The sequence below is a fragment of the Octodon degus genome, unplaced genomic scaffold, assembly GCF_000260255.1.
Source record: "Octodon degus isolate 3935 unplaced genomic scaffold, OctDeg1.0 scaffold00006, whole genome shotgun sequence".
Lineage (NCBI taxonomy): Eukaryota > Metazoa > Chordata > Mammalia > Rodentia > Octodontidae > Octodon > Octodon degus.
Genome location: NW_004524582.1, coordinates 32995893 through 33005742, shown reverse-complemented (window position 1 = coordinate 33005742; position 9850 = coordinate 32995893). Strand labels below are relative to the sequence as shown.

Sequence of the window (9850 nt, the reverse complement as noted above, 5' to 3'; positions counted from 1 at the left end):
GGCGGGGACACGCGCGGCGGCGGTTGGGCCCAGGCCCGGGCAGGTGGAACCCGGGGCGGGCGCTGCGCCGCCACCGAGCGGACCCCGACCGCAGGCCCTCAGCGGGGACCCGAGCCGCGCGGGGTATGGCAGGGAGCAGGAATATGGGTTTAAAATCTCGGCTTTTAACAAACGCTGGCGTCGAGTGTGAAGGGAGGAACAGAGATGGGTGTTGCCTGAGCCCCGCGCTGCCCGAGCCGCTGCGCTCCCGGGTCGGAGCGGGCTGTGACGTTCGGGCGGAGACGGGATCAGAGCCCAGGTCTGGCCCCGGGCGCCTCCAGGTGATCGTCAGCGCGCCCGTGCAGCCGGTCTGTAGGGGGAGCGAGCCCCGAGTCGGCCGAGCTGCCAGCTGGACTCGCGAGGCCTTGACTTTTAAATGTTAAAGCCCAAGATCGCTGCATTTTCTTTTTAGTAAGATGATCAACATGGAGAATTAGGAGCTGATCCACTTATGCTGAGGCCCTAACTTTTTAATTGTCCCAGAAGTTTTACATGTCTGGTTACACATTCAAATGTGATGAGAGCAATACCGAAAAGCACAATGCCAGACAGACACATGAAGCGAGCTAGGCTTGTGAGCCCTTGGTAGCCGCAGCGGCTCCATTCTCCAGGCCCGTCAGAGTTCAAATCTAAACTGCCGTGGTGAAGAGGGCTCATGCCTTACGATTACTTTGAGTCATTTCCTTTCCTTTCCTTCCATTTTCTCAGCTGCCAGCAGTCTTCAGTTTTGGGTTGATGGTTGGTATATGTCCTGCTCACTTTGGAGTTTGTGAACTTTTGTGAAGAGCTCCAGTCTATTCGGTGGGAAATCCAGCTTTCGAACTGCATTATCTAATAGGCTGGTCTCTGAGTCCATGTTAAGACTTACGATAAAACTTCAAAGTATAGTGGGCAGTTCTTATGAGTGCAGATGTATGGAAGATTTGTAATGTGGAAACAAGATGTAGAGCAAAACAAAGTAAACAGGCTACACTCTGACTGCTGGGCTTATTTTCACGAAGTTTATACAAGATTGTTAAACTTGTATCTGTTCAAGTGTGAGGAAACCAGTGAATACCAGTTCAAACTTAAAAAATGAGTCAGGCATTAGAGACCCTGTGGGTAAGTTAGTACAGCCTAACATCCGTTCGGATGTCCTTTCCCACTAATCAGGGCTTCTACTCAGACGGTGCAGAATGTGCTCTAATTAGTTACTTCCTTTTTAAAAAAAATAGTTTCGACCATTCAATGTAAAACGGGTTTAGGTAGAGGGAATTAGACTTAACTAAGAAGAGCTGGTGAGAGCCTAGAAACCCCTAATAAAACGTTTGCTGTATGGTCTCTAGGATTCTCTTCAGGTAAAAGCACATGCATACTGATGTGCTGAGATGATGCCAGAGTATGTGATTCATTATTTTACCCCCATTTTTAGCAGGGCTGGGGATCAAACCCAGGGGTGCCCTACCACTGTGGTATAGCCTCAGGTTTTTTTTTTTTTTTTGTCCTGCGACTTGGACTCAGGACCTTGTGCTTGCCAGGAAGGTGTTTACGGTTTGCGTTGCTGAGCTATATCTCTAGCTCCAGTTCTTTATTTTTTGAGCCAGGTTTTTGCTAAGTGTTCCGTGTGGAACTTTACATATAATCCTGCTGTTTCAGCCTTTCAGTGTTGGAGTTACTTACACATGGGTGCCATGATACTCTGCTTGCCCTGTCTTTTTTAATCTAGGAAATGCTCTTTTTAAGTAAAAGCCTCAGTAAGTAGTGAGGACTGAATTTTTTCTTCTTCTTGTGCTGGGGATTGAACAAGGGCCTCAGGCATGCCAGGCAAGTGCTCTGTGCTATATCCCCAGCCTTGAAGGGTTGGAGATGTGACTCAGTACAGAGCTCCTGGGTTCTCAGTCTTTAGTGAGACTGGGAAAAGAAAAAAGAGAAGGTACAACTGTTCTGTGTCAGAAAAAAAGAAAAAGAAAAATTTTGGAGCTATTAAAAGGATAACATATTTTTTATAACCAGCTTTAAAAGTTTAGATGAAAAAGATAATACAAGGAAAATTACCAAAAGAATTCCATAGCAGTGTTTATGGGGTTAAATGAGAAATGAAGGGCTGAGAGTGTCGCTCAGCGGTAGGTAGGGCTTGATGTATGAGGTACTGGTTCACTTTCCAGTACTGCAGAGGAACAACAAAATGAGGGGAGAGAGAGAGAGAGAGAGAGAGGATTGAATCAGTAACACTTTTCATGAAGTGAACTCCCAAATCAGTTGTTCTTTGCTGGATTATAAGAGAAATTTAAAGAAGAAATAATTCCAATTATACACAGCCTCTGTCCAAACAGAGACAAGGGTCATCAACTAATAAGACTAGCATAATTTCAAGTCCTAACAAGGACAGTGTATGTATTGAGGCTGACTATTATCACTGAAAGCTCTAAAAGTTTGCTGTCAGTGGTATAAACTGTCTCCCTCATGAATATTGGGGGAAAAATTTATTTTTTCCTCCCCATACTGGGGATTGAACTCGGGATCCTGTGCTTGTGAGGCAGGCACTTATTCTACTGAGCTATTTCCCCAGCCCTAAAGTTGAGAATTTTTTTTTTTTTTGGTGGGTGGGGGTGGGGGGTGGGGCTGGTAATGCAGGTGGAGGTGGGGATCAAACTGAGGTATCCTGCGCCTGACTGTATTTGCATGAGCAGGCGATTAAACAACTGAACTAAAGGGATGAATATTGGCTCATTACTAATTCCATTCGTTGAGGTCAGTCTGCTCAAAAGCTCTTGGGGCCGGGGAGATGGCTCAGTGGAATAAGCGCTTCCCTGACAAGCTCAAGGGCCTGAGTTCAATCTCTGGTTCCGCAAGAAAAAAAAAAAAAAAGCTCTTCGGTATGGTAGCATGGGCCACAAGGAAGCAAGAGGATCCCAAGGTTGAGCCCTGCTTGGGCAACTTATATGAAACCCTAAAAAGAAAAAGGGTTGGAGATGTGACTCAGTGCAAAGCTCCTGGGTTCTGTTTACTAGTGCTATGAGAGGAAATGAAAAGTGAAAAAAATGAAAGGAGAAATTCTGTATTTTGTTTGGAGAACTGTCTCTGTGTATGGTATGTGTATAGCTTGGGGTAAGCATCTTAGTAGCCTGGCCTCTTTTGCTGTGCTGGTAAATGTGTCCTTGTTCCCCAAATACATAGTGTCTTTTTTTTTTTTTTTTTTTTAGTACAGGGTCTGGGGCTGAGGAGATGGCTCAATGGAATAAGCGTTTTCCTGGCAAGTGCAAGGGTCTGAGTTCAATCCCTGGTTCTGCAAAAAACAAAAACCAAAACAACAACAACAACAACAACAACAAAAAACAGGGTCTCATTACGTAGATAGGACTCGTAGTGATCCACCTGTGTTCAGCCTCCCAAGAGCTGGGATTACAGGCTTGTGCCACCACACCCAGTCTCAATGGCCTTCGCAGCATGTCCCGGGGTAGGGCGGGCACAGCACACACACCAGGGATCGAACCCTGGCCAATGTATCTGCCTAAGCAGGTGCTTTAATCTGTTGAGCTATTTGGCCGGCCCTAGTGTCCTATTTTGAGTCCAGACCTTGGTGTGGGATGCTGGCTGTTGGGTATAGACCTTGGTGGGCCCTCTCTCTCTTTTTTTTTGGGCCCTCTCTTTCTGAGCCTCCTAGTGACCACATGTGACCTTTCTTTCCTTTGGATGAGCTTGTGGGGGAAGGACTCTGTCATCTTGGGCAGCCTGGCTTCTGCTGGTGTTTTCTCATGGCAAGCATCAGTAAATGCTGAATAATTGGGCATATGGCTTAGGGGTGAACAGCCCATTTAATGGCAGCATCTGAGCTGTCTGTCCTTTTGAAAGTCATGTTGGAGCAGAAAGGGCAGACATAGCATGGACAGGAAGGGGCTGTGTTCAGTTTGCTGCCTGAGCCAGGGAGTCGCCAGGGATTTGCCAGGTAGGCGGGTTTCTTTAGCTCATTGTGCCTGCACAGGTGCGAGGTAGAGATTAGTTAGGAAGCATTGCCAGATATAGGCGCAGCAGATAGTAGAGCGGACCTGGACCTACCACTAAGAGGCAGTGTCAAAATACAGAAGCAGGAAGGGAGCACAAGTTCCTAGAGGGTTAGACTCATATTTACAAACTATCTCTGTGTGACTTGTTAGTTTCTCTTTTTGGTAATGGTTAATTACAGTGAAATGTTGTAGAGACAAAAAGACTTAATATGTGTTATCTGGGGTTCTCCAGCACTTTGTGTTTGTGTGTTGGTTACAATATAGTTTTTATTTATTTTCCTTTTTTGCAGTACAGATGTTGTTTTTCAGAACCGGGGATTGAACTCAGGCCCTTGCACTTGCCAGGCAAGCACTTTTTCTACTGAGCTATCTCCCCAGCCCCCATATACCTTTTTTTTTTTTTTAAACCATGCCATGAGATGTGTTTTATTTTCATTTAACATACAAATAATTTTCCATAATATCCCAGGGCAAACTGGAGATTTTGGCAGTCCAATTGGTGGGGGGGGGTCCCTTCAGAGACCCACGGGCCAGTGGCATCGGCGCGGAATGCCTGGGTTCACAGTGCAGCTTGTGGCTCATATCCATCTTGCAAGTGGCTCTTCCTCCACATCATGACTGGGCGGGTCTCGGAGATGACGGGGGCGGGGAATTGTCTGGGCTCTTAGGAAATCTCACTCCGCTTTTGCTGCTCAATGGTCTCTTTGGTCAGCAGGGTGTTCTTCTCCTGTGTCTCCGTCTTCTTCAGCTTGGCCTTATTGAAGGTGGCGATTTCCCCCATGTCTGGTTTGTCTGCCATTTTCTTTCTTTTTTCTTTTTTTTAATTATTTATTTATTTATTTGTTTGTGTGTGTGTGTGTGTGTGTGTGTGTGTGTGTGTGCTTGGCCAGCTCAGCCCACCAGGGGGCGGGGCTGGCTGGCATGTGGTGCTGGGGGATTGAACCGCGGTCCCTGTGCTTTGCTAAGCTTGTTCTAAGTAGGTGCTTTAGACCACTGAGCCATCTCACCAGCCCCTGCCATTTTCTTAAAACAATCCAAAGTGTATTGCTTGGAGCCCGAGCTCCTGGTGCTCCCACTTGCGTTGCTGCAGCAAGAGACCACTTTTTTTTTAAAATTGCAGTATAACTTTTTTTTTTTTTTTTTTTTTTTTTTTTTGTGAAACCAGGGATTGAACTCAGGCCTTTGTGCTTGCCAGGGAAGCACTTATTCCACTGAGCCATTTCCCCGGTCTCCTTGCAGTATACCTTTTACTTTATTTTATTTGCGGAACTGGAGATTGAACTCAGGCCCTTGTGCTTTGCCAGGCAAGCACTTATTCTACTGAGCCATCTCCTGACCCCAAGCAGTATAACTTTTAAAGAGCTTATTGGCTTGGTGAAATTTGCTGTGGTTGTTAAAAATATTAAAACACCTCAGTTTAGTTTTTTTCTTTTTTGAGTTTGCCTTTCTAAAACCAAATTACCATTAATGAACTTTCAAAGCATCATAAGTTCTGTAGTATGTAGTAATTTCAGCAAAATACACAAGGATAGAACTCACAGTGTTGGTAAATCTAAATGTGTCCTACAACTCTAAACCCCAGTAGTGATACTCCCTAGTGGGTGTGTAGGCAAACAGTGCAGCTTTTCTTTCTGGAAGGAGTTGGGACTTCACATGTTAAGTTGGCTCGGGTTGGCACTGAAAGAGTTGATATGATGGAATTTATTATGCTGTTAGAGGACCCGTGTATATTAGCAATATTTTCTTTCTTTTTTTTTTTTTTAATTTTAGGGAACGGTCTACAGGGTGTTCAGGGTCTCACTACTAGATTGGACTCATAGTGATCCTCCTGTTTACGGCCTCCCAAGAGCTGGGATTACAGGCCTGTGCCACCACGCCCAGTCTCAGTTGCTGCCTAGTCTCAATTGCTGTCTCAGGGTGCCCCAGGGATGGGGCGGCACGGAAGGCCTGGGGATCGAACCCCCGGCCCCTGTTCCTGTTTGCAGGTGCTTTAATCTGCTGAGCTCTTTGGCTGGCCCTTTATTGGCAGTATTTACATGTTTCGATGATTTTCTCTCCTTTCTGCTGCAATATGTGAAGGTGGACAGACCAAGAAGCATGTTTCTGACTGCCTTGAGTCTTTCTAAAATATGGATGTAATCCCATGAGTCCCCACTTGAACATGGGATTTCTGGCTGTATGTTTTTGCTTTCTCCTCGTCTTGTCTCGTCTGGTCTCGTCTCATCTCTTCTCTTCCTTGTGGTACCAGGGATCAATCTCAGGACCTTGCGCTTGCCAGGCAGGCGCTTGTGCCACTGAGCTATGTCCCTGGCCCCTCTGGCTACATTTATTTCCCCTATCCCCGACCTTTTCATCCTGTCTCTTCATGCTCCCCCTACTTCTGCATAGTTTTTGTTGTCTCCCAACCATATGCATGTGCATCTACTCCCCTGTGTGTATGGGCTGGGCTTGCTTTTCCTATGAATTTCTTCAGTCTTCTCTTAGCTTGCATCTTATGCTAGAGTGATGCCCTGGTTCTCTGCCTCTCTTGGGAGGCATGAAGGTATGTCTTCAGCACTTGGGTCTCCCATCCTTGCCCAGCTGTTTTTTTTTTTTTTTTTTTTTTTCTTCCCAGAACCAGGGATTGAACTCAGATCCTTGCGTTTGCCAGTCAAGCATTTATCCTACTGAGCCATCTCCCCGGCCCACCAGCTGTATTTTTTGTTCCAGCCATATTGGCTGCTTACTTGCCCTGTGGTCCAGGACCTCAGACTACTGCATGTGCTGTCCCTTCTGCCTGGGTGCTCCCCAGCTGCTAGTGTGATGTTTCTTCCTCTACCTAAGGTTTTTACTTGGCTTCCCTTAGGCTCTGTCCTGACCCTGGTTTAAGATACTCTTTTTTTTTTTTTTTTCTTTTTTAGACAGGGTCTCACTGTGCAGTTCAGGCTGGGCTTAAACTCACTTTGCATCCCAGGCTGGCTTAGGACTCTCAGTGATCCTCTTGCTTCAGCCTGCTGAGTGCTAGGATCACAAGCGTGTGCCACCATGCCCGGTTGGTTTAAGATATTACATAGATGTCTTGCCAGCCCCTCTGCCTTAGCCCACATGTTGTACTTGTCTGTCCTTCCTATGCTGAGAATCTGAGTGTGGGAACTTACTCCTTTGGCTGTGGCTCTTGTCCTGTCCCGGAGCTTAGAAGGGCACTCGAGGGACTGGCAGGCATTCAGTGACTGTTTAAATGAATGAACCCTCAGTCCTTTGTGTGCCTGGGAGTGTGAGATGGCTCAGAAGTGACGTGAGGCAGGGTGGTGGTGTGTGCATATATTCCCTAGTGAGAGGCTGGAAAGGAGAGGGCTGGGTGAGGTGGCCTGTGGGCAGAACCAGGGTAGAGAGCATGGCTTACGAAGGTGTAGGAGGTGGGAGTGGGAAAAGCAGACAGATGCTGTGAGAGCTGGTTCCGGTAGATGGGCTGGGCGAAGGGGCCGGGGAGGAGGGCCAAACTGGAGACTAGAGCGTTTACAGTTTGAAAGTTAAAAGTGGTGGCCCACTTTGACCACACTGAGCCACTAGAAAGGAAGGTGGACCTCCTTTCTGGCCTTCCTTCATTCTTTCCAAAAGCAGCCTCTAATCTTAGCTGGCTGCTTAAGATGTGCCTGGTACTCTAGGGGCCCAGAAGAAGCCGCCCTAGATCTGGAACATGGCCTGTGGTCCCTGTCTGTCTCTTTATGTCCTCTCTGGCCCCCTTGTGGTTGCCTTAAAATTTTGCTCTCATGTTGCTGGTCATTCCAGTGGATTGTACACTGTCCTGCTGGTCTTCGCATGTGCTGTTGCTTCCAGAGTCCTCTCAATTGGCTTTCCTTTCTTTTCTGACACCCCAGCCCTTGTCTCTGGGAAGCCTCTTCCTGCTCCTCCCAGTGTTTCAGACCTGGCCCAAGGCCCCACATGCTTTATTTTAGGTAAGGCTGTCATGTCTTAGTGCTAGGTCTCATAACAGACAGCACCCGCTCTTCTCCAAGTAGTGAGTTTTTCAAGGGAGAGCCCTTTGATTCACCTTCAGTGTCTGGATGTGGACAGCACATAGTTGTTCTTGTTTTTGGTTTTTGAGATAGGGTCATGTTTTGTAATTCAGGCTGCCCTTGAGCTCACTGTGTAGCCCTGGCTTGCTTCAAACTCAGGATGGTCCTCCTGCCTCAGCCTCCCAAGTGCTAGAATTATAGGCATGAGCCAGCCTGCCTGGGTTCCTAAGAATTTTTATTTTCTATTCTTTGAGACAGTCTCACTAAATGGCCCAGATTGGGTTTGAACTAGTGATTCTCCTACCTCATCTTCCTAAAGTGTTGGGATTGCAAGTATGTGCTACCATGGCCAGTTAAGAATTTTTGTTGCATGTAAGGCCAAGGAGATATCTCGGTGGCATAAATGCCTGCCTGGAGTGCCTGGTCCTGGGAACCGGGGATTGAACTCAGGCCCTTGCGCTTGCCAGGGAAGCGCTTATTGCACTGAGCCATCTTCCCAGCCCTATCTGAGTTCGATCTTCAGTACCAGAAAAGCCAAAAACCAAACTAAAAGCAAAAACACCCTATGAAATGGCTAGGCATGGTGTCACATACTTGTGACCCCAGCACTCAGAGGCCAGGGCAGGAGGATTGTTGAGAGTTCAAGACCAGCCTAGGCTACAAAGTGAGCTCAAGGGGAACTGGGGAGATAGCTCAGTAGAATAAGTGCTTGCCTGGCAAGTGCAAGGGCCTGAGTTCAATCCCTGGTTCTGCAAAAAAACCAAAAAACTGAAAACAAAAAAAAAGTGAGCTCAAGGCCAGCCTGAACTGCATGGTGAGACTCTCTTAAAAGAAAAAAAGAAAGAAGTTCTTTATTCTGTTACAGTGATTTCATAGTATTTAAGAAGATAACTCCTGCCTTCTGTAGATGAAAGAAATATTACTGATGATAGACCATCTGGGAGTTACATCATACTCTGTGGGGGAGAGAGTGAGTGTGTGACTGGGTCAGGACTGCCCTGGTTGACTGTGGTCTGGGTACGTGTGTGTGTGTGGGGTCTAACTGTCCTGTTCACGTTTGTGTTGCTCAGGATTCCCAGGGCCACAAAGTCATGAGGGAAAGATGTAGCTGTATCTAATAGGGAAGTTGTTATATTCGTCAGAGCATCAGGGCAGACTTCCTGGTGGGATTGATGCTGGGGCAGAGATGGGGCTCATGGTTTGGACTCAGTATAGAGGGGGTGGGGTCAGGGGCAGGGAAATGCCTGCCTTGAGGCCCTGTGGCAGAGGCAGAAGCAGCCTGCTGCACAGGATGAGCTCTTTACATCCTGCGCTCTGTGTGGGTGCCTGGCAGTTCTTTTAGGATCTTTATTGGAAGAGCAATGGGAGGTCCTCAGAAGGCTTTAAAGCACTTGCTTGGACTGGGACATGAATCCCTGTCCCTTGGAAAGTGTACTCCCGGGTCGTTCAACTTGAATTATTTGCAAGGAAGGATTTATGAGTCTACAGTTCTATTCAGGTTAGAATTGTTCCATTGTTCCTATTTTAGGTGATCGGTAGAGTAGAGTAGTCTGTCCACTTGAAATTTGGTGGAGCCATCTGATTTGCTTTGGTCAGTGGAAGATTTTTTTTTTTCCATACCAGGCATTGAACTCAGGACCTTGCATTTGCCAGGCAGGCATTTGTGCTGCTGAGCTATATCCCCGGCCTGAAATACCACTTCCTAAGTCTTAAGAGATATGGTGTATCAGTTTTCATTTTCATGTTTCCAATTATAGAAACAAATGGACATGTATCATGAGTGAGAAAGCATATTTGGGATAAACCAAGAATAGTTTCAGGCCTCTTCTAGTA

General features: G+C 46.8%; 1 pseudogene; it reads right to left on the bottom strand.

The window, feature by feature from the left end:
* Positions 1–4605: 4605 nt before the first annotated feature.
* LOC101567670 lies at positions 4606–4821 on the bottom strand (annotated as a pseudogene).
* Positions 4822–9850: the final 5029 nt, after the last annotated feature.